The 25,105-nt window shown below is 43.5% G+C and overlaps 1 long non-coding RNA gene across 2 annotated transcripts in view; it reads right to left on the bottom strand.

The window, feature by feature from the left end:
* Window positions 1–15,903: 15,903 nt before the first annotated feature.
* Window positions 15,904–25,105, bottom strand: part of LOC121278200 — a 114,864-nt gene continuing 105,662 nt past the window's right edge. The window contains exon 3 of one of the 2 annotated variants that reach the window (XR_005943075.1): window positions 15,904–15,963. This is a non-coding gene — a long non-coding RNA (uncharacterized LOC121278200). Of the gene's footprint in view, window positions 15,964–16,920; window positions 17,260–25,105 lie in introns of those variants that run through there. The other variant, XR_005943074.1, reaches the window with a different exon arrangement.

Below are 25,105 nucleotides of genomic sequence, written 5' to 3'. Positions count from 1 at the left end.
AAAACTGTTTGAATATGTTTACTTTGATGAATGTACAGAGCAGTTTTTAATCATGTAAGTAATTGACTAAAACCAAATCAAACTTGATCCCCTCTGCCATGCTGCATATAGCTTACAGAGCATGCAGTCATCGACTGAATATAAATTATTGCATCAAATGCTGTCGTGAACTTGCTAACTCATTAAAATTTTTGGTGTGGACAATTGTAACCAGCATCCACTCACTCCTTCAAGGCTTGAAACACTATTGGGTTTTATTTTCTCTTCCCATGTTGTTCTACCATTCCAAATTAAACGTGTAGTGAAATTTCAAAAATTTTTTGGTGCATTAGCATTGCCAGTACAGGCATCAATTGAAAGGAATACAGAATCACAGAATTGTTACAGTGCAGAAGGAGGCCCATTCAGCCCATCAATGAACAATTCACTTAGTGCCATTCTCCTGCCTTCTCCCTGTAGCCCAGCACGTTGTCCTTTTCAAATAACTGTACATTGGAAATATTTTCCTTCACAATTTTTGTAACTAAAAATTCTCATGCCTGTAAGCAGGCAGAATTTCAAATGTGTGTGGGGGAGAAATTAGTCCTCATTACCTTTTTCTGAGGGGAAAACAGGGGAGAGAAAAAAGGACCAATAGCACAACCGATCTGCATTTTGGGCACCACCATATTTAAACAGTTTTCCAGGCTTGCTGGGTCCCATGCATGTTTATTGACATATTTGCACAATTTCTCAGCACTGAGGGACCCGGCTCAGGTTTCCAAGTGCTTGCTGTGGCCTAACCACTGGCTGCCAGCAATAAAAGGTAACTTTTGTCATGGAACTTGGGATCATTTGGAGCCAGGAGGAGTAGGAATACTCCTCTTGGCTCCCGAGCTCACCTGAGCGGCACTGCTGGCCCATGCCCCTCTTCCTGTTCTCCATGTTCCCATTCCCCCCTGAAGCTCACCTAAGGGCTGCTATCGGTGAGGCAGCTGGCCCACGTTGGAGGCCAGTACTCTGGGGGCATGTCAAGCATCTATGTTTTGACAGAATTATGAGATCCAAGACCCAATATCAGTTAAGTCTCATGAATTCAACTTCTGCCGCATGCTCAGGGCACTTTGACAATTTTGGGCCTGCACCAATTTTCTGTATGAACATGTTCAGAAGTAATCATGGGTATTTTTTAATAATGTTTGTTTATTGTGGTAAAAAGACTTCTTGTCCCAATGGCTCAGTCGGCAAATGCAATGCCTAAAGTAGATCAGAGGTCCCAGTTAATGCTGGATTAGCTGATCTCAGGTGAGCAGTAGTTGAGATGAAAAATTAACCTCAATCATTTTGGGATTGGGATGGAAGAACGTTGCAACATTGAAATGCAATCCAGTGGCTTGTGCTAGATTGTGCGTTTCTATCGATGTCGGATGATGGCAGATTTGTGTTTGCCCTCCAAAGTCAAACAGCTTTCCATTATTTGCTGTTGAAGCACATGCAGGAAGAATAGTCATGTTCTAGAATGCTGCCAACACCTGGAATTTACACTGGCAGAAGGAAACCACAAGGTGTAAAAAGAAATGTTGTAAATATTAACAGTGGCTCACTATTAATTGCTCATTTTCCCCAATACCAATAAAAACGTGACAAGAACACAGTACCTGAAGCACGGCCACTCAGGTAAGTTTTTCCCCTATCCATTTCACATCCACCACCCCCAAACTCCCTTGCCCCCCCTGCCTCCATAAGGTGCTCTGAGGCATCTTTGTACCTAATAATGTAAGTAGTTATAGTTGCAGGTATAATTATGAATAAAACAATGAAATTGTTGATTCATTCAATCCCAAGTAAAAGTTTCATAGAACTTGGGAGCTTTTTCTTGCACTGGGAATTCCATATACTTGCTTATTTAAATTACATAATTAGTATAGGAGTAACAAAATTTATGACATTACCATTTTTGTTATAGAGAATTTTTATCTAGTTGGATTAAAACTGCATTCAGACTTAACATGCAAGTGTGCATTTTATTTTATATTTAAGTACCTGCCCAAGTGTTTGAGTCTAATATGTGTGAGAAAATATTTCATGTTCTGATAATAGGTCACCCCAGAAATGCAAACCTATCTCTCTTTCACACGCTGATTGACGAGCAGTATGTTTCCAGCATTTTCTGCTTTTCTTCCAGATTTGTGGTGCTTTCTTTAGCACCAGGTCCTTGCAGTTCTACCCCTCTGTGACCTTTGAAGAATATGAAAGAGCGAGGACCATTTGAAAAATGGAAAAGTTTCTTGAAACATTTGTGCTAAAGGCTTTTTTATTAATTGCACTGTTGTAGGTTTAACACAAGTGGGAAATATGATTTTGTAACAGTTTAATTATTTGTAAATTGAATTAAATATAAAAATGGAAATTGGATATTTTTTTGTTTTATTACATAATGATAGGCTGGAAATAATCACCAATGTTTCTTTTGTTTGAATGTGGAACCCCCTCTCTGCTATTTTAATAAAAGTGCTAGCTTGTTAATCTTAAATGGGTTAATGGCTCTATTAAACAGAGAGACATGTACAATAACACTGCCAACAGTCTTTCCTAACCTCAGATCTTTTGATCACAATTTAACTCTATTTCTTTAAATAATGTTGTAATTTAAGACTTAAAAGTTTATTTTTTTAATGACTCTGCCATTTTGCAGTATGCACCCAAGGAAATATTTGGTCTCAAAGGGTTAATGTCCATAAAGATTGCAAAACAGCCATTCAATAGCTACCCTATGTACTCATAGCCATGAAAGCTTTAGATGTACTTTAAGCAGCTTCCCTGGTTCAGGTCCAGTGAAATCCATATTCTGTGTTCCTTGTTGCCACAGCAATAAGGTCTGGAAAACAGCATGTGGAATCAGCACTGATGTCTAGCAGAATAATAGGGAAAGCCTTGAATGTTCATGTTTGATATTGTCTGAAAAGTTGCCCATCATGTTGCTGCTTGGAAACCCTGGCAGTCGGAGATGACACGCTCCGGCTTCCCTATTAGGTCCCCTGCTTTCACATAACAATATGAACTGCAGGCTCCCAGCCAAGCACATACACTTGCAAACTGCCGCCAGTCAGTTCCCAAGGCCAGAGGCTGGATGCCATTGACAAAGGAGATGTGAATCAGGGCTTAGCCCAGCTCATTCTCCCTGCAGAGCAAGTGGCGCTTCTCATGGAGTTCTATAGGGCTGGACCTCCTGTCAGCTCTGGGCTGTTGACTGCAAAGGGTAATTTTACATTCAAAAAACTAATATTTTAAACCAACTCAAGTTTGCTGGATTGAATGTGGCTTTGAAGTAAATGGGGCTGCAACATCTTTTCTGCGTGCTCTGTTTCATCGTCAAGGAACAGAGACTAAGCCATGGAAATCTCTGACCTGTTTCAAGCCTTGTTTTTTTTAAAAAAAATAAAAAAATCCTATGTTTAAACTGGTGTGGTCTCCCTTGTAGTCACTTTCTGGCTAATTCCCTGGTCGTTCCTGACACAAGTAGAATCACAGCGCATGCATTGTTATTCCTACATCCTGCAGGTTTCGCTCAAAGCAACCTGCACTCCTTCTGTTACTATACCTAGCATTTCTACTGTGTCAGACACCCTTAAATTAATGTTGAAAAAACTGTGCCAGATTATTTTAGCGAAAATGGTCTGAAATAATCTGTGTGGCTCATTTCTAGAATCAAATTTAATTCTGTTTGTGGTTTCCAGGTATCCGTTTGAAACCAAGGGTCATTTGTAATGATTTGGTTTTACTCCTTTGTACAGATGCATCAATAAAACATATTAAACAGTTACTACAAGTTGTGGGTGAGCAAGCGTGGGGAGCTGAATATTTTGTTGTCTATTTTACAACATTCTTTTTATAATCTGTTGCCTTCCATTATATATTTAAACAAATCATCTAGATTACTTTTACAATGACCAGATAGAATGTAATAACGCCAAAACATTCCTAAAAGCAAGGTTATTGGTATGAAACACTGGGCTGTAACTTCCAAGCTCCAGGGCATCATATAGGAGGGTGAGGGGGTATCCCAAAGTTGCGCTCAGAAAACCCCGCTCTCACCCCGCTGAAAGTTCCCAGGTAACGTTTGCACAGCAATTGCCTGGAAAGTGCGACTGCAAGTGCAATCGAAAACGCAATTTAAATCTAAAACTTTGGACGGTTCTGACTGTGTTACATCAATAGTTAGCAAGAAATAGAAGAATTAAAACCAATTCTAGCTTCTGAGTAACTATACAAACCATAACCGATTCCCCACGGGTCTCCCCCAAAACTCCTGAACCCGCAGGGCACTCCCTCCATCCCCCAACTACACCCCCACAGGACTCCCCAACCTCCTCCTGCTGACTAGTCCCACAAGACTCCCCCATCCCCAGAGGACTCCCCCACCCCCTCGATTACACCCCACCCCTGGGTCACCCCCTGGACAGGACTCCACCCAGCTCCAACTAACCTATCCTCCCAATGGGATTGTCCCAGACTCCTGACCGGACCCCCCACCCAACACCCCTTGCCCCCAACCATATGGTACCCCTACTGCAAGGGACCATGCTGCCTGACAGAAATTCGGACCCCCCCCCCACCCCCCACCGCCTCTGGGAATCACAAACCCCAAGGGAACTCTCCCACCCCCTCCCCCCATCAGGCTCCACTGCCTCGCACCGCACCCCTCCCCCTCCTCCCCCCCCCACTCCCACTGCTGCCACCAGGCCCCCAGCCACGACCCAACATCACATCCCAACCCCAACAAGAACCAGCCTAACCCATCCCAACCCAGCCTGCCACCAAAGCCCCCACATCCCTCCACCAATCCCCAATCCTACCCACTTGCCTTATACACCTACCTCTTCCTGGCTTGCAAAGGCCATTTAAACCTGGCTGGACATTTAAACTTAGTTGGTTTACAGCAACCAGTGCCATAAAAAAGGGGGCATAGCTTCCTAACTTGCAACCCTACAGTCCATGACGCTAGGCCCCGGAGATGCACTGCACTGCCAGATCTCGCCCAGCCTGAGTCAGAAGGTCAGGCGCAGTAGGATCGGCTGGATTTCAAGGTGAGAACTTTCAAGCAAAGTGGCAATCCAACTCAATTGCCACTCCATTGGACGTTACGGCCCATTAAGTTTGTTTCTCTCTCCACAGATGTACCTTAGCCTGCTGAGTGTTTTTAGCATTTCCAATTTTCTTTTAGGTTTCCAGTATCTGCAGAACTTTGCTTTCATTCTTATAGCAACATTGTCACTATACTGGACATGACCACAACAACACTATCAGGTCACATATTGGAAGGCCTGCCATCTTAGCAGATAAATAGTTGACCATTACATCACAGAACTGCCTGCCATCCATCTTCTATTGCTTGGAGCTGTGGTTTATCAGAAGCGTGATCAAGCCCCAGGAGTGCAAATCCATGGGAAGTAGGGTTGTTCTATCTCATTGGGGGAGGGCTTGTTACAGAAGCATGTTGTCTCTTAGTAGTGTACTTAATGTAGAATGCAAGTGTGAATACTGGCAGCTATTGTGACTCCAGTTATTCTTACGCCAAGGCAAACCCTTGATGCCAAAACAATTAGGTGATAAAGTGACTCCTTAGACAGGATATCCTGCTCTTTAAAAAGGTATTGGAAACATTCTGGGTCCCGATCCTACTAGTTTCTGGGGATGCCCGGCTGAGCGATCTTCCCAGAGGCGGCCAATTAACAGGTTGTCTCCCCATTCACCAATCAATTAAGGATGGCAGGGGGGGTTTTAAAGGAAGGTGGCCAATCAGAGGCCTGGAAGCTGGGCTGGCAGGCCAACCAGGAGAGGAGGGCACTGCTGGAGCATGTTGCAGACTGTGAGGGCACTTCAAAATAGAGGTGCTCTTTGAAGACTTATTAAAATTTCAAAATGAGGAAAGGCCCATGCCATTGTTTGGGGCCACTGCTGCAATTCTCTGATCCTCACAGTTCTGGGATGGGGGTTTTAGAGGAGACACAAAGGTGGACTGCCAATGGGCTTTCGTCGTAGCGCATAGCACAGGGCCCATCTGAAGTCAGGAAGATCTGGGTGGTGGCTGCATTTTTTCCACCAGTTGATGCCAAAAGTGACCTAATTAGCTACCTGCTGCTGTTGAGTAGGTAGCCACTGCCACCTTGACCTCCAACCCTGCCTCCACATGACTGGGAAGGTTCCTCACCATGTGTTCACAGAACACAACAAAATTGTGAAATATAAATGTTTTAAAATTTTCTAAAACATACCACAAATAACAGAAAAATGTGCAAAGTTAGTAACAAAAATGATCATGCAATCCTTGTTGACCACCCGCAGGTTCCACTGAGATGGTTTTGTTTCCTTCTGCCTCTCCACTGCTCTTCATATTTCTCTTCACTCTGATCACAAGAACTTCATTTCTTGACTCAATTAAAAGGTAGGGAATGACCAGCAGCAGGTCCAAGACCTATATTGGTTGCAAGATCCTCCAGGCCAACCTTAGTCACAAGACCAAAAACATGCCCAGTCTCAGCAGCAACTGGATATTCATTAAGGGGAGCTTTTCCAATCACCTTAACTGGCTTCAGTTTTAGAAGCTACTATGGCACATATGTAATTTCAGTCAACTGATTCCACTTTGAGAAACAAACCACAGATGTTAAATTTTCGCTGGTTTTTCATTGCAGCCATCTCATTGGAAGCTAATATAATGAGTTAATACTTCTTGCTCTCATGCTCACATCTCTGCCCTCGGCCTATCACAATGTTCTAGTGAAGCCCAATGCAAGTTGGAGGAACAGCACCTCATCTTCCATTTAGGAACTTTACAGCCTTCTGGACTCAACACTGAGTTCAACAACTTCAGACCATGGACTCTGTCCCCGATTTTGAATTCTTTTCTCCAAGTGCCAGTCTATGGGTGGAATCATCTCAGATTTGCACAAAGTGAAGTAGCAGGCAGGGGAAAAGGATATTTTACCTGTCGGCCTCATTGGTGGCTTTTCGCACCATATCATCCCATTCTCAGCATTATTAATAATGCCTTCCCAGGAAACATGTCGCATCACTGGAGGGGCAGGCTCTGATTCAACTGCCCCGCCATCACCTCAGGCCTTCAGTAATCCAGGTGCCATATTTAAAGGGCGCCTCTGCACAGGGCTAGCACTCTTGAAGGCATTGGAAGCTGCTGGAAAGTTATGGCTGCTAATGGGAGGAACTATGCTGCCACCAAATTTAGTGACGGCTCTCTTGATGCCTACTGGATGGCATGGAGGCCCGCCGTGAAGTCTTCTACCCCAGCCCTGGGCACAGATCAGTAAGCATGGTCACCAATCCAGCATGGGTGCCGGTAACAGCAGTGGTCAGCTACAACGCTCTGCAAATGAGGACAGTCATCCAGTGCCAAAAGAGGATGAGTGATCTCCTCTGTTCCGCCAGGGTAAGTCACACTTCTCATCACTCTCAAATCACACACTCACAAACCCATCACACATCCATAGGGATCTCACTCACTGCCAGCTCAAGGGACCATTCACACCATTCACTCTCTCACATACACAATCATCTGTCCTGTGGATCGTGTCCTCATTCTTCATTCCGTCCTTGGCACCACTCACCACCCACACATGCCAGGCATCCTTATCTGAAGAAGGGCCATACAGACCCAAAATATTAGCTCTGTTTCTCTCTTCGCAGATGCTTTCAGACCTGCTAATTTTTTCCAGCATTTTCTGTTTTTATTATACCTTATCATCTGGCCTGGCAGGGTGACCTGCTTACATTTTTTCCATCTCTAATCGTGCAGGGCAAGTTGGCACACAACGAAAGAGAGAGGTTGCAAACTGGTGGAGGAATGCCTGAAATCAAGGCCCTCACAGGCTTTGAAAATAGAGTCATCTGGACTGTGACAATCTGGACTGGTCCTGTGCTGACGGCCAGGTCGATGGTGCTCAACCAAGTGAGGATCCAGCAGTGCTGGATCATGCTGTGAGTTAGTTCCCCTGTTCAGAAATCCCCTGCCATGTACTAATTACCTCTCCTTGCTTTCACAGGCATGTCTGGGAAGCTGTCAAGGGACCATGAGCAAAGACCTTGACTTAAGCCCCGAAGAGACCTCGGAAGAAGAATCTGATGACACTTTAATTGAAGACCCATCACAGCACTCAACCAACAACCCCCAATACTGCAGAGAAGCACACCTCGGTGGGGCCCGGTTCTACAGTAGACTCGGGGTCACAGTCTGGTGAATACATTGCACTGCCTGATTCGCAGCAGGAAAAGGCAGAGACTCTGGGTTTCCGGAACTTGGAGGGCTGCTGGGGGCCATAAATCTGCTGAGTCCGAGTCAGATCAGGAGCCTCTGAGGTCATCAACAGTGCTATCAAGCGACGCTTACATAGCATAACCTGCTCACCGATGCTTAATTTGGGTTCCGTCAGAGTCACTCAGCTTCTGACCTCATTACAGCCTTGGTTCAAACATGGACAAAAGAGCTGAGGTGAGGTGAGAGTGACTGCTCTTGACACTGAGGCAGCACCTGGCCATGTGTGGCATCAAGGATCCCGAGCAAAAATGGAGTCAGTGGGAATCAGGGGGAAAATTCTCCACTAATTGGAGTCTTAGCTAGCGCAAAGGAAGATGGTTGTGATTCTTGGAGGTCAGTCATCTCAGTCCCAGGACATCACTGCAGGAGTTCCTCAGGGTAGTCTCCGAGGCCCAACCATCTTCAGCTGCTTCATCAATGACCTTCCTTCCACCCTAAGGCCAGAAGTGAGAATGTTCGCTGATGATTGCACAATATTCAGCACCATTTGCGAGCCCTCAGATACTGAAGCAGTCCTTACCTAAATGCAGCAAGACCTGGACAATATCCAGGCTTGGGCTGACAAGTGGCAAGTAATATTTGCGCCACACAACTGCCAGGCAATGACCATCTCGAACAAGAGAGAATCCAACCATCACCCCTTGACAGTCAACGACATTACCATCGCTGAATTCCCCACTATCAATATCCTGGAGGTTACCGTTGACCTCCGAATGGACTAACTATATAAATACTGTGGCTACAAGAGAAGGTAAGAGGCTGAAATCCTGTGACGAATAACTCATCCCCTGATTCCCCAAAGCCTGTCCACCATTCATAAGGCACAAGCCAGGAGTGTAATGGAATAATCTCCACTTGCCTGGATGATGCAGCTCCCACAACACTCAAGACAGGACAAAGCAGCCCACTTGATTGGCACCCCTTCCACAAACATTCACTCCCTCCATCACATTGGCAGCACTGTGTACTGCCTGCAAGATGCACTGCAGAAACTCAGCAAGGCTCCTTTGGCAACACCTTCCAAACCTACGATAGCTACCATCTAGAAGGCCAAAGGCAGCAGACACATAGGAACAACACCACCTGGAAGTTCCCCTCCAAGCTATTTACCAGTCTGACTTGGAAATAAATTGGCGTTCCTTCACTGTGGCCCCACCCTAACAGTACTGTGGGTGTACCTACACCACAGGGACTGCAGCGGTTCAAGAAGGCAACTCATTACTAGCTTCTCAAGGGCAATTAGGGATGGGCAATAAATGCTGGCCTAGCTAGCGACACCCAAATTCCATAAATGAATTAAAAAAAGTTGCTGGAGCTGCAAAGGCAAGCTCGGGAACATCAGGAAGGGATGTCCGCTGCACTCCTCAGGTTGCAATGCACGATGGTGGAGTCTGTCCAACGAGGTGCACCAATGCACTGAGGTCAAAACTGGTAGGATGGCAGCTGCTATGAAGACCTTGGTTTAGGACGTCAGTCCTGCACTGCTGTGTGGACTGAAATCCATTGCTGACGCCATAGTTGGCCTCCAAAAGTGTCAACGCAAGAGGGTGCCGGCCAGATTGATCTCACTCCAGCCTTCCCCTTCTCCTCAAGGAGTCAGCCAGGGGCTGGTGGGCACCCATTGGGAGGGGGGGTCAGCAGGTGCACACCCTGGGACCATCCATCCTGGTGATTCCAGGAGTGTCCGCCCATCCGAATCCCCTCTCCCTGTGACCTCAGCAGCTCCAACTCCACGGGCCAACATAAGTGCCACTGGCACACAGCAGGACCCCGAAAGCAGGGCAGTGCCCTCCAAGTATTGGCCCTCCAAAAGACGCCTGTCAAGGTCATCACAGATGGGGCATAACAGTCAGCAGGCTGCCTCCACCTCCTCTATGGATTTCCATGGAGCACCAAGACGTAGTGGCAGGGGTAGGAAAGTTAAGAAGACATAATTGCACAGCTTGAGCACGGGTGTTAATCACTTGTACATAGTGTTCACCATTGTAAATAAACTCCCAAGAATGTCTCCCTGCTTATGGCTCCTTGTTCTGATGAGCGGTGTACGTATCACTCAGATGTGAAACCTTTCTGCACAAGAAAAAGGCAGGTGTCTCAGTCCAGGGCCTCTTCCCTGTGCTCTGTGCAGCCCTCAGAGTAAAGTGATGGTCCAGCCTCACACTCACTGGAAACATTAGTGATACCTGCACCTCGATGGTGCTTGTCATTGCTGCCAGAATGTCGTGGGCAGGCGTCACAGAGTTCCATCATACTCTGTGTGCTCTCAGCACCTTTGAGGTGGGGCTGGTCCCTATTTCTTCACTGTGACCAGTGACCCTGTGTTCCTGAGGTAAAGTGCTGAAGGCTGACAAAGGATCAGGTGCATTTAAATTTCACAGCTCCATCTCCATAATATGACCCTGATCACAAACCCTGACCATTCAGCGAGTAGTGGAAGCCCTTGCAGTTGACCGAGACCTGAGTGCCACGTGAGTGCAGTCGATTGCATCCTCACCTGTGGAAAACCTGAGATTTTTGCAAATCCCTGTGCTCTTGTTTCCTGGCTTTCCTGATCTCAGGAGAAATGCACAAAGTTCTGTGCCTTCGCAAAGATAGCGTCTGTGACCTCCTGAATACACTTGTGCATGGAGGTTTGTGAGATCCTGCACAGGTCACCAGTGGCGCCCTGGAAGGAGCCACTAGCATAAAAATTGAGTGCTGCACTTATTATCACGGCCACTGGCAATGGGTGCCCTCCATGTCCCCATGGCACCAAATCTTGCAGCAGGTGGCAGATGTGACCGACCAGTTCCCTAGACATGCGCAGTCTTCAGTCATCTGCAGGAATGACAGGAACCATATATAGATGGTCTATAGTCAGCAGAATTGTCCAAGGTTTGGATGAAGTGCGGTAGCGGGCAAGATAAACAACGTTTACCCACAGGCCGCAACAGCGGCTTTTCACACCGTATCATCCCAAACCCGCAGTATTAATTATGCATTCCCGGGATGCACACCATTTTGATGGTGGTTTCTGATTCGCCTGCCATGCCGTCACCTCGCCGCTTCATCACGCCAGGCACCACATTTAAAGTACAGCCGCAGTCAGTACTTCCAGCCCAGGACTGCAACAAAGAAGACATGGCCCCGAAAGGCAGGTAAACTGCAGCCCTTGAGTGACTTTTGAACACTGTGGAGGCCCGCTGTGATGTCCTTTATCCTGCTTTGGCCACAGGAGGAGCAGAACTCTCACCACTCCGGCTTGGTAGGCGATGACTTGGGGATCAGTGCCAATGCTGCACAGAAGAGGTTGGCCACCTAGTGCAGAAAATGAATGAATGATCTCATCCGTGCGGCCAGGGTAAGGCAAGCATCTCATCACTTTAAACTCACACAATCAAACCCATCACATATTCCCTGGCATCTCACTCACTGCCAGTTCAAGAGACATCACCACACACTCTCCCACATACACACCCTCACATGTCCATCTGGCCTCATCTCCTCTGGAGACTGCCTCCTCAGCCCTCACCATCTTGAGGCCACTTGCACAGATCAACATGTGCCCCCCCACACACACCCTGGGATACTCTCCTTCTCTAGTACAGCTCTCATCCGGCAGCCACTTCCCTTGCCTGAGGCCACTTCTCCCTCTCCCCCAAGCGAGACCTTGCCCTGCAGACATTGAAAAGCAGCCCACATATGGCTGATCTGGTAGGTAGAGACCAGCCCGTGAGCCCCCCTGAAAGTGATGTGGTGCTGCCTGTGAAGCCTGGCACTGATGACTGAGAGTGTTGACCAAAGCAAGGTAGCAAACAAACCTTGAATGCCTGAGTGAAGTGCAGCCTGCCAAGTGCACGCCTTATGTATACTGTTGTGAAACACATTGGTGTGTTTTCCTGCCGACGTGGATGGATGATTCAGCGGGAGGGGGGATGAGTCCGTGGGCTAGCCTTATAATGATATGTGTTACATTGAGGTTCCCAATGTCCAATGGAGGGGAATGCGGCCCACCATCAACGGGCTGAACAAGCGATCGCAAAACAGCATCATATTTTTGGCCTTCTCACCACATTGTCCGCTCACACCACCAAACATGCCTGACACCAAAGGGCATGGAAAATCTTGGCCCTTGTGTCCAGTGAGGCGGCTACGAGTGACGGATCACGGTGGATTTTCAGCTGCGTGCACAGCAGGCCCTGCCACCCATTCATCTTGAGGGGGGTGCTCCTCCCTTTGCCAAGCCAGGTGCCCCCACCGCTCTTTTCTACTTCTCCGCTGGTCTCTGTAAGCCATGAAGCATACCACTAAATCATTAGGCTCCGTGATCCTGATGTTCTCCTCCTGCAGGATCAAAGAGAGAGATGCGTGGGTTCACATGGGTGTCCCAAGAACCTCTCTTGGTTAAGTCTGAAGGCCCCTTCACACATGCAGTAAAGTGCTGCCCACCACTTAGATGCCCAATGTGTAGTACGCTCATTGGCTGTCTGAAATCCTGCCCACCTCTACCCAACTCCGCTTGACTGATTGGTGGCAGCTTTGGTCATTGGACTGAAAGCTGTGTTCTCAGCACAGGCATTGCAAGACTGCGCTGTTAGCTGCTTGAAGTATGATGGATACTGGTCCAAATCTTAATAAAGACATTGCAAGGGGCAATGAGCAGCTCCACCAGTGACTGCGCAGTGGCCACCTTTCACAAGGGGATTCTACAATCTGCCCAGTCAGCCAATTGCTCTGCTGCCCCCTAAAACACACATTAATTTGCAGTCTGTGCCCTAGGGGTGAAAAGTTCTGAAGCTTTTGGTGGCAGTACCATGCTTTTACATTGTTTGAATGGGCAGAAAAGCCAAGCAGATCAATGGAGCTATAGCTGAATGGCCTCAACTGCGGAAGAATGTCTACTTTTGACAAGCTTTTCCAAGTGCATGGCTGCTTCCCTTCCCCCATACCTCCCCCAAACCCCCCAGCATGTGCTTGAGTATTTCCTTCAGTCTGTCTGTGCTGCTTTGTCCCCCACCATCCACCCCCCCATCCCAGTCCAACCTGCATTGGAGTCCTTGCCCCCGCACCGCACTGAAAGCCAGCCGGGAAAAAGTGACTCTCCTTTGCCCATCTGCGGGGAGAGAAACAGAGCGAACGTTTCACGTTCGTATGTCTCTGGTGGACTCAAAATGTTAACTCTGTTTCTCTCTCCACAGATGCTGCCAGTCTTGCTGAGTTTTTCCAGCATTTTCTGTTTTTATTTCAGATTCCCAGCATCCGTTGTATTTTGTTTTTATTATATATAAAGTAATGAGTTTCTCATTTGATCATGGCAGTTATCTAACTGACAAATTACATAAAGAGAGGTGAAATATATGGATATATTATCTATTGGCTTTTGAAACACACTGGATGCATTAAAATGTGAGGCCAACAGTTTGGATATGTTACCATGCTGAAACTCGTCACATAATTCTTGAGCAGTGTTCAACTTGTGCTACCGATTGGCTCACTAAATGAGTGTTGACCTCAGGATGATCACAACTCCTCTTCTCACACAGCTTCTAAGAAGCAACTGATGCGCAAACATTTCGCAGCATTGTTTGACAGCCTTTCTCTACCCCTTATGGGGTGATTTGGAAGACAGAACAGACAGGGCTCCTGTTTTTGTGCAGGTTTGTGAGTTGCAGAGTGAAATAGGAAGCATTATGATGAATAATGTACAGAATTAAAGAAATTTACTGTAAAACAGCTCTGAGTTTCTGTGGAAGACACTGGGCCAGACTTTCATGGAATCAGGACAACTCCAGAGGCTTTTAAAAATGGTGGGTGGGATCTGGATATGGAAATCCCACCCACCATTCCCAACAGATCCCATTTTTGCTAATGGGGGAAGCAGGTGGGGCATGAATCAAACAGGCAGGAAACCTGAACTCAGCAGGGCCATTTGAAATTTGAATTTCAAATGGACCCCATTTTGACTGTTCCAAGGGCCTTAACCAGCAGTGTATGAGCCCCAAATCAAGGAGACGTAAACACTTTTGAAGGGTGGATAAGGTCTGTTAAGTATCATGATTCGAAGTTGTTGAAGTCCACATCCCTTTAAAAAAAAACCTGTAGCTGTCGGAGTAAGAAACAAATAAACACATGCTGCTGGAGTGTGATGATTGATACACCATCTGGTGTAGCTTAGAAAAGCTAATACCATCTGCACCTACAGTTTCAATAGACTTCATTGTTGACATTTCCCAAGGGCTGTTATTGTAGCTGAGCCCATTATGAATTCTAGGCTGAATTTCAAAAGTCCAATTTTGATTGATAGTTTTAAAAGGCTATTAAAGGATTAGCTGTCTTTGATGTGGTTACTGAGTAAAAGCTTGTTTTTTTTTAATAACAGATTGACCACTTGAGGGGATTTATCTTTAAATGAGTTCCATGAATGTGAGTTTTTTTTTTCTGTATCAAGTGTGTATGAGTAAGAGCTCTCTCAGATTATTAGAAGTTTAATTTATTTCATCTTCACATGGCTCCTGAAGTCTGCCCATAGCAAAGACTAGGTGAGTGACCATTGAGGTGGCATGGAGTATGAGGGGACATGGTTAGAAGAGTAAGTGGTGAGAATTAGAGAGCTCAGAGAACTGAGGCTGGCTTTCTAACTAGCCTGCCTCAGCACTCACCCACTTGCCTAGCTGCCTTCAAACTGCCTCCAAAGGCAGCAGGTCAACTTGATCACGCCCCTGTCTCCACCACTGCTTCCTTATCCCCACCCCACCACAACCCCAGAGCAAAAATCATGCATGTAGGTGTTGTTTGCATGGAGACATGTTTGCTGAGTCAGGAGATTTCCGGACTTGAGCGTCCCACCTCCATGGTGAAAATCTAGTGCATTCTATATATCATCCAACATTCCTAATATACCTGGGGAATAATTCAAATTTCCAATTGCCAATACATCAAAGCTAGAATCCTTTTAGAGATATATTTTAGAGAGAAACGAAAGAGGCAAACATCCATGCAGAATCACAATCCTTGTGAAACTTGGCTGCTGAACAGAATTTGTGCAGTTTTGTTTTTATGGAGGGTTATTCCATGGTCCTGAACTCCCAGCAATGAGCCAATTTGCAGGGAGTAAGAGTCAGGGAATTAGGGCCACAATGTGTTAACTTCAATCCAAATTCCAGGGGAAAACAGCTCCTCACTGGAGGTGTTGAATCCTGGAAATACCATATACCAGCAATGCTACTACTATTATTATTGTAGATTTATTACATACAATGGATCAGTTATGTAATCAAAACAGGGAGAGAAGCAGTTAGCAGTTTAGGTCAGACGAACTCTTGATTTTCCAGTTTCCTTGTCTATTTTAGTAATTGTAGACATTACTTTCATTTTCTCTGCATTTACTTCCCCCAACCTCCATATCATGTACCTTTTCTAGCTCCCTGGTCATGCATTGTGCAGCTAGGCATGGTAGAAAGGTCAACATCAGTTGACCAAAGCATCTCACCTATTTTCTTCCCCTTCCAGTCCTCAGTGGAAGCTGAAATAACTCCACTTACCAACTCACCTGAAATGGCCTGCACCAAGAATAGGATTTTAGTCTTGGGAAATATTATGAACAGACCTTTCATTGCAGTTTCATGATGCACATCGCATGTCCCTGGTCCTGTTGCATTGCTCACAGTTTAAAGCTAGAAAGGAAAGTGCATATTTTAACAACATTCTTACAGGGCGGTAGGGGGGTGGGGAGTGGGGTGGGTTGTCACAATGTTAGGAAGTTTTAGGTTATTAGATCCTTCAACAGGTTGGAATAATCTGCTTCAAAATGATAGTCAAATGGTTGCCATCTTGGACACAGCAAACAAAAATCTCTGCAATTCACTCAAAAGCTAATGAAATGCAAATCTTGATGATACTAAAACTAATGGAGAAATAATAAAAATGCACCAGCAAACATGAATCATTAAGTCACTGCACTTCCAACTATGATATATACCTTCTGCGTGTAAACAAAACACTTGTACACAGTGACAGTGCCCCTTTAAACAGCCAGGACTAAAGTAATCTTCAGTTTCCAAAAGTTCTAGTGACATTGTGTTAAAGTATTTTCCCTCATCATATGTTTATAAGTTCTTCAGGGCACAGAATTTTCAATGTCCCTGTGATTAATAAACCAACACTAAAATTGAGAGAGGAAAGATCTTACATAAAGTCATTTTTAAAATAAAAAGTAGCTTGAAGTAATTTATGGCATTGAGGTGGCTTGGTTTTCGAATGACTTTTCCCTCTGATCCACCCATGAATAACCCTGAGAAAGTGAATAGTGAAAAGACTGAGCTGGAGACAGACACAGGCAGAAACAGGAGACAGAGAATGAATCTGCGTGCCCCTGCTTTACACTCCCTCTTGTTTCCACAGAAATGTCACAGAGTGACCATGGGATCAGTTCACAGCCCAGCATGGGGACTCAATACAACGTTATGTGTGACATGATATCTAACAATTCCCATCCGTGGCAACAACAGAAGAATGCTGCTCAGCCTACCGTGCAACAAAAATGTATGAAATCGCATTTAAAAAACAAGATTTCTTGGTCTACATAAAGAAAGATTCTTTTATTTAAAATTCTGTTAAAGCCTCATTGAATAAATGGCTCAGACAGGATAAATAGGTAACTCGAACATATCATTTCAGTAATGCAGAAGAAAACATATTCTGACTTTACTTTTAATGATGGTGATTGATTTCTCTTATCAGTTTTTAAAAATAATACCCCGGGGCTGTGGTGTGCGGTCACAGCAGGACTTGGTTGTGAATAAATGTCTCAGCACTGGTTTCTCTGCTAAAGAAGGCTCCAAGTATTGGCGCTTTATATTGCTGTTGGCAGTGCAATACTAGTATGGTGAGGTAAAAAGTGAAATCACCAATGCAGAATGTCTGAAATACATAAAGGGAATGCTGGAAGCACACAGCAGGCCAGGCAATATCTGAAAGAGAAAAGGGTCAACATTTTAGGTGTGACACTCCATCAGAACTACGTTTGCTTTCTGATTGTTGTTGGTGACTGTTGGTCACAAATGATTTTCCTGAATAAGCAATTCTGATATAAGAAAGTAATGATGTATAACTTCATTTAATTATTTTTAAATTTCAAAATTAATCATTTCTATTTTTTATGATAATACCTATTAATGTTGAATGGTCAAACAGCACAATGCATTACCAATCTGAACCTCTAAAATTACATTGTCAATAACAAAGGTTAAATAATATTCACTGGACTTCAAAATAAAAAAAGACACTATTTAAATCATAATGGGTAAAAACTGCACACTTTGTGAGTTTGTGGAAATAATTTTTGTTTTCATTTGAAGCTTTGATTCCTAAACTAACTGTAAATGTTATTCTAGTTTGTAGAATAATGAACCATTAATACGTTGCAATGTTTTCTGGACAATAACTGCTGTAATTGACTGAGAAAGAACACAAAATTTGAAAATGATAAATTAAATATTTTTAATAAGAAATATAGGCTTCCTTTTCCAGGTTTTCCTTTCCGGTTACAATTATGAAGCCTACCTTTTCAGTGCTGCAAAGAGATTTTTCCTCCAGATTCATTTTTAAGTTTGCAGGCATTTGGTATCATTCTGGTTACCAAACCTTGGGTGCGTGAAGGGATATGGGATGAACACATTCCATCACAACACCAGGGGCAGAATTTTATGGCAGCGGGATTTTACGTTCCCGCTGCAGTCAATGGGATTATAATGGCTCACCGCATTTTATGGCCCTGTCCCCGACTAAAAGGGGCCGTAAAATTCTGCCCCAGGACTAGTGATGTTAGGACTGGGCCTCCCAGAAAGTTATTTGTATCTGTAACCCAGAATGATCAGCTAACGTGTCTTCCTTGAGTTTTCCCTTTCATTGTTTGCTTTTACTATTTTATGTTCATACACATCTGCAACAACACATTATGTCCGTAGATTGCACATGTCTTGTAACCTGGAATTAGCTTTGGAATCACTGAAAAATTTGAGAAATTTGTTTAGACTATAATTCTGGTTTATGGAACTACTACAAACTCAAAGGTGAATTATGTTAGATCACTATTTATAGTATAACTGCAGACTTAGTCTGAGGCTTCAAATATAAATCAATTTGAAACAATTTTGAAAATAAACTGCTATATCCAGCAGCTTTAGATAGGCTTGCCAATTATACATTTTCAAAATTAGCTACATCTTAGATGTATGATTATGCATTAAATTTATTGTTATGTATTATCTGATCTTGATTGACTCAAATCCCCAGTAGGGTTTTGCTTTCTAAAAACTTATTTAAAGTTGAAAGTATTATCAGGAACAATGTGTCCACTAATGGCTACCGTAGATTGTCTTTTGGAACTGGGGCTGAATGCTTTGATCAACTCTTTGATCAGAGATGCATTGGAGATGAGAACATGGCACTGTGGCTACAATACAGCATTCACATGTCGTGTGGACACATGTTCTTTTTCTCCCCACTTCAAAGAAAAATGTGAAAATATACATCTCAGCCAAACCAAGATCATGTCAAATGTGATATGGGTGCCCACAAGGGACAATCATCAACACATAATTCAGAGATATTAATGATTAAGCCTGTTAAATGCATGAAGTCAAGGCAGGAAGGCAACGCCTGGGCACAAAGATTTACCAATTAGGAGAGGGAAGGGAGGCCATGTAGACTGGGTGGCTAGCTTGGCATTTCTTATTAAATAGTGAAGCCTTCTCAATCAGCAATATAGTTGAGTGCCAATAAGTAATTCTTTCCTGTAGGGGCAGGTGTGTATAAAAATAGTTTTAATCTGTGCTCAACACAATAAGAGATTCCAGTGCTGGAAAATGAAGATCTTCTCTATTTCTTGCCTCCAATGTCAACACTAAGAACTCCCAGGTCAGGTGCAGCATAGTCAGATGGATTCCTTCTAGCCTGTCTTAACAACCTTTCTCAGTTTTTGGTCAGAGTGGTGCATTTATATTAATTTGTCATTCAGCTGTTTGAAGCTAGTGTGGGGAGCTGGACTTGACATTTCTCTGAATGTCTCAAAATAGAAATGAAACTGTCATCCATGAAGATTGTTAAGGACAGGGGAGAGATGGTAGGATGGTTCCCCCATTTTTCCACCTCTCAGCTGACTGAAGATAGTTATGTTTATTAAAAAAGAAACGTGTTTTTGACCCACTGAGTGGGGTGACTGATAAGAACAGACAAATGACAGGTTTTCCCATAGGTTTTTTAAAAAAGATAAATGTTTATTACTTAACACTTAAAATGTATTTGCAACAGCACCCACTCACACACTTATACATAGATACGCACACACACATACACATTCACTCACTCACACACTTACACAGACACAGACAGACAGACACACACACACACACACACACACTCTTACACAGATGCATACAGACACATCCACACACACACTTACACACACGCACTCAAGAAACAATAGTGATTACAAAAGAGGTAGTATGCACATAGGTCTTAAAAATCCAAAAATTCACTGTCACACTTGCTTCTCTCAAGATGAAATCTTGAAACATTATGGGCCTGTAATTCCTTTTTAGTCAACTTAAGAAATAGAGGTTGGAGGTTTATGGAGATGGATTCACAGTGCCTTACTGCTTGCAGTAGCAGGTTTCTCTAGGTTCACTCCAGTTGAGATGCAGTCAAACCCCTGAAGCAAAAACCTGGCTTAATTTTTCAAATAGGTAGGGTGAGGCTAGCCCAAATTCTCTGACTGCTGATGGGTCCTAGGCAGGGCGCTGTTCCTTTACTGGTCTCGACCTCTTCCGTCTCCTGTTTCTGCTCCAAAAATATGTCTTATTAAATGCTCCTTATCAGAAACGTGGTTTCTGTCATGTGACCATAGTATCTGTTTTTCATTGCCCTCACAAATGATCCCTGGCGACTGGGCCATTGACATTCACTGGTATTAAAGTTTCATTCACATATCCTTGTGATAGAATGGGGGTTTTCTCCACAACATTTTTTGGAATTCCACTCTGAAGTGGAAAAGTCTCTAAGTCCATTGTGAACTAGTTTCTGTAATTATTTACATAAGGGGAGTCATTAGTCCCCATAGGAAAGGTTTTTATATTTTAAAGTCTTCTCAATGAAATGTCCCAAGAGTTCATTTGCATTTTAATGTCTCATCCAGACATGAAGGCTCCAGGGTCTTGTTTAGTTCCATGCATATTGACAGGGGAAGGTCACCTGACCTGGCAACTCCATTTTCTTTAAAAACAGAGTGTGCATTCTCCAATTTGTTTTAAAAGTAGTGTCCATTCTCTAACTTATACTCCATAAATCTATGAGCCTATAATGTGTGAGCATGACAAGATAGCTATTTAAAGTGTTCAGCTTATGTCTGAAAGCTATCACTGCTTGTAAAGGGCCCAATGGCAGGGGGTACTAATCCATACCAAAATGCTGGGAATCACCCAGCAGGGACTTCCAACACTTACCTCAACAAAGCTAGTGGGGTCAGAGGGGTGTCCTTTGTTCTCCATCTGATTAGTGGATGTTCACGCCACTACGGGTGCATCCACAGGCTGCCCTGAAATGCTTTAAAATTTGACACAAGTGCAGTTCTTGTGGAGTGGGTGCCAGGCCCTCCTTCACTTGCAAAGGGACACGGATGGGCCCTCAGTGACCATTTTGTAAAAGGTCTTTGGTGACCAGGCCTTGATCTCAACTTTGACCACTTGGCTAGGCCCACTTCGGTTACTTGGCAAAAAAATGTTAGATTGCTGAGATCTGGCTGGATATGAGCCTCTTCTCCTTCCCAGGCAAATAGCAGTCACCTTTATTTCCATCGATGAATCATATTTTGGATCCCATTGTTTCCACTACGCCTTGTACCTTGGAGCTTCATTGCTGGTTTTCCTTTTCCTGACTAATCATTCTAAGTCATTCCCATGCTTCTCATAATTTTCATGTTTCCTTCACAGTTTGGAATGTCTCATCAACGTTACCAACATTTCTCTTAATTGGTTAGTGCACATGTGGCATTAAAGATTGCTTTAGTGGTCTTGTTTTAGTGGAGAAATTCTTCAATCAAAAGGTAAGGCTCATGTTACGGAATAGTTTTTGGACATTTTGTCTTCCATTTTCATTCCATGACCAGAAATGCAAGCAATGCTGGAGTCACCGATAAAAATCAAGCAGCTTATTCCCATTTGTTAAGCTGATCCGCTTTTTACAGATTCAGCTTGTAACTAATTGGATGAGTTCATTTACAGTCACAGTAATAACCAATACACAAATGCTAAGCTATGTATATGTATTGATACTCGCTTTATCTTACAGGCACAAAGAGCCTTAACATCTATATACTGAACCATCAGTACAGAAGCCAGGGGCTGTTTTCCAATTTCATAGTGCTCACTAGGTCTTTCACTAAATCTGTACTTCTAAAAATGTTCCCTTCCTTTGTGATATCCATTCAGTTTTAATATGACAGGATTTTTATTCTGTCACTCTTGGTGAGCACTTGAACAGAATTTTTCATTAATACCATACCTCAAGCTTAGGTAAAGGCGGTTTGCTGAGCTGTACATTTTGAAACCCCAGGCATGCTCGCAAATGAACCAGATTAACATATTATGGGTGTTACATATGAATGGAAACAATTAATTTTAAAAATTGCATAGTTTAGCAGAGAAAGGCTCTACTATAAGATTCAATGGAACAGCAGGGAATTAAACAAGTGTCTATGCAATTGAAAGAAAATCACCTTTCAACATTCCCCAGAAAGAACACCGCACAGTGCTCTATCAATAAACACTGTATTCCCAATGTCAATCTCATGCCTGCTGGTGGGAGGAGGATGTGGTTCTATAGTCTTGGAGGTACATTGGCACAGTCACTGGATATTTAAACATCTCTTCTGTTGTTCATTGCCTTGTTTAACTTAAATACAGTGTGACTGCCACTGCATCAATAATGAGAGATCTTTCTGTGAAACCCATCCGTGAAATTGGAAAATGGGATGTAACTGAAGCCTTGTAACACCAACTTATCTATATGCATTCATCTGAAAATACCCACACACAACTAATTAAAAGTGTCATTTATAAGTGATTTTTTTTTTGGAAAAGACACTACCATGCGGTGGCAGGCCTACCAATCTGCATTGTCAGCTTGCCCTGTGTCTAAGACTAGGCATTGAAACAGGATGTGGCTAGCTTTGGCTCTCAGCTCGTTGCGATGAATGGAGTAATAGTGAGAGCTGTGTGCCAAGAATACGTGAAGAAATATCAATATCAGAGCAAAACCTTGGAAATCCAATGAAGATGGCAGTCTCAATCAAGAGGCCAGCTGGCACATAGGGAATTATAAAGAGGCATTGTTGCCCTTTAACTCATTATTGTCAGGCTAGGCTTTTGAACCAGGTTTGTAAATGTGAAGAACAATAATATCAGTCACACAAAGTCAAATTAATGTGACAAAACTGTGGAAAATTGTTTATGTAGCAAAAGCCTAATTATCTCATTTTCATGTTAAATCCACATGGTGCACAGCACTGAAACAATACTTCATCCTTCCACAACTGGATAACTACATTTGCCTTTGTAAAATAGGAACAATCACCATTTAGCAGCCTTCTTAAGCAATTTGTTTTGGTTGTATGCTAAAGGGCAGGTCTAGCATAAGAGCTTATCCTAAAGAATCAATTTATCGTAAAAAAAAATTATGAAATAGCTATTTAAAAACAAAGTCAGTACTGTGGTTTTGAAATGTTGATAACATTGCAGATTAGAACATAATCTTTTCACTGTTTTCTTCTTATATTACAACCAGGAGTAATGAAGACACATATCTCTCAAATTTAACACTGGACCTTGCTGAGAGCACAAAAACACTTGGAGAAATTGTCAGGGGTATTGTCATGACCACGGATCCTATCCCCAAATTACTTATGGACATATTGCACTTTTAAGTAAGACATGTGTTTTTTAAAAAAGGACCTACAGGCAAAAGCTGTCTGAGACTGTAACCACTTGCTGGAAAATTCCTATGTGGATTACTTGACCAACTAGTTCAGAAAGAATGGAATGTCGCACCTAAAAGGTGTGACATGGCCTACTTCAGACAGAGACACTTCAAAGGAAAAGATACAATGCAAGCTGAACTATAACTTCCTATGGTTGTGGAGATAATGGAAAATTATTACCATCTCAGCTAAAACTACCTCCTGTTGAGTTATATCCCAGACTGTGAACATGAACTGAGTTGAAAAGTACAGACCTGGATGAAAGACATGTTTGTTTTTCCCTTCCAGGAATACACAAGGAAATGGGTTTAAAAAAGCCAACTACAACCCTCGTGTTGTGTGCTAGTCTGGTGTTCTGTTCTAGTGTGTGTGTGCTGTGAAGGTCATAGCTAAAAAGACATCAACTGGGCATCCCTGCATTTGCAGGTAAAATATCCTTCCTCTCTGTTGCTAGAAGCAAGTCACAAGTCAGCAAAGCTACAGTAGGAAAGGAAACAGGACAACTTCTTTCAGCTAACCTTCGGAACCAAGAATCTCCAACCCAAATGGTCAACTGCCAAGGTCAGCAGTACTGGAATCACCCCAACTTAATGGCCGCAATGCTTTGCTATCTGTTCCTCACAGACAAGCCAAAGGACTAAATCTTATATCTTTTTTTAAACTTTTATTTTTGGACTCAATTTCTCATTTCTAATTCACGTGTATGTGTGTTGCGTTTTTATTATTTTCTCTAGCATTTTAGTAACTAATGAACTCACTTTTTCTTTGATTCAAGACAGCCTGATTAAGTGGCTTCTTTTAAAACATCAATAGATTGTACTGGGAAAAGGTATCCATGAGGGAAAGGATCCTTTTTAAATTAACCTTGTTGCGGCCAAACAAGGGTGTTGAATAAAGAAAGGGAGCCAGTTCATCCCTCTGCAACCGGCAGCATAACAACTTGGGGTACCTCATCTGGGATCATAACAAATTGGGGGAACTGGGCCCGGGAACTGATCATAACAGTATCAATAAGCAAACAGATTTTCCATAACTCTTTTATTAAGCAAGTAAGCAAAGGGATATAGAGCAAAGGCTGGAAAATGACCTTGAGGTGCTGATCAACTATAATCTGACTGAATTGTGGAGCAGGCCCAAGGGGCTGAATCTCTTACTCCTGTTCCTATGTTCCTATACATGGTTCAGCAACTCTGGTACAAATATAATGGTTAACTTCGCACTTGAATCCTGGTTACAAAGATTAGAGTTCCAGGTAACAACAGTATCCAAGCTCGATAACCAGGAAATGCAGTGTGAGGCAGTGTTGGTATTCTTGAGCTAATATTTTCAATTGCTGCAGAACATGAAGGTGTAGTTCTTCTCTGGTGGGCATAATCATGGAAGTTTGAGTTAAGCACTGTAATTTTTTTGGTGTTTCCACAGTCTTAATCCTGTGGAGGAGTTTGGCCAGACCCATTTGATGTAGAGGATGAACTCTGGCACTGAGTGGCCCATCTCTAGCTAGTGTGTGTGTGTGTGTGTGTGGCTTTGGACATTACTAAGTCTAGGAGAAAGAGGTCAACAGGCTCAAGAGCAATTCATATAAAGGGTGGAATTTTTCATGCCCGTTGGCGGTGGGCGTGCTTGGCGGCATGAGCGGATAACATGGCAAGAAGGCCAAAAATTGGTTTCATGATGTCATGAAACCAGTTTGCAATCATCCGCTCTACCCGTCAAAGGCAAGCTGCGTTTCCCGCCATCAGACGTTGGGAACTTGATTGTAATACATCTGCATATCATTATAA

The sequence above is a fragment of the Carcharodon carcharias genome, chromosome 5 (genome assembly GCF_017639515.1).
Source record: "Carcharodon carcharias isolate sCarCar2 chromosome 5, sCarCar2.pri, whole genome shotgun sequence".
In the NCBI taxonomy this organism is placed as follows: domain Eukaryota; kingdom Metazoa; phylum Chordata; class Chondrichthyes; order Lamniformes; family Lamnidae; genus Carcharodon; species Carcharodon carcharias.
The sequence above is the reverse complement of the archived record's forward strand: the minus strand, read 5'-3'. Positions and strand labels throughout refer to the sequence as shown.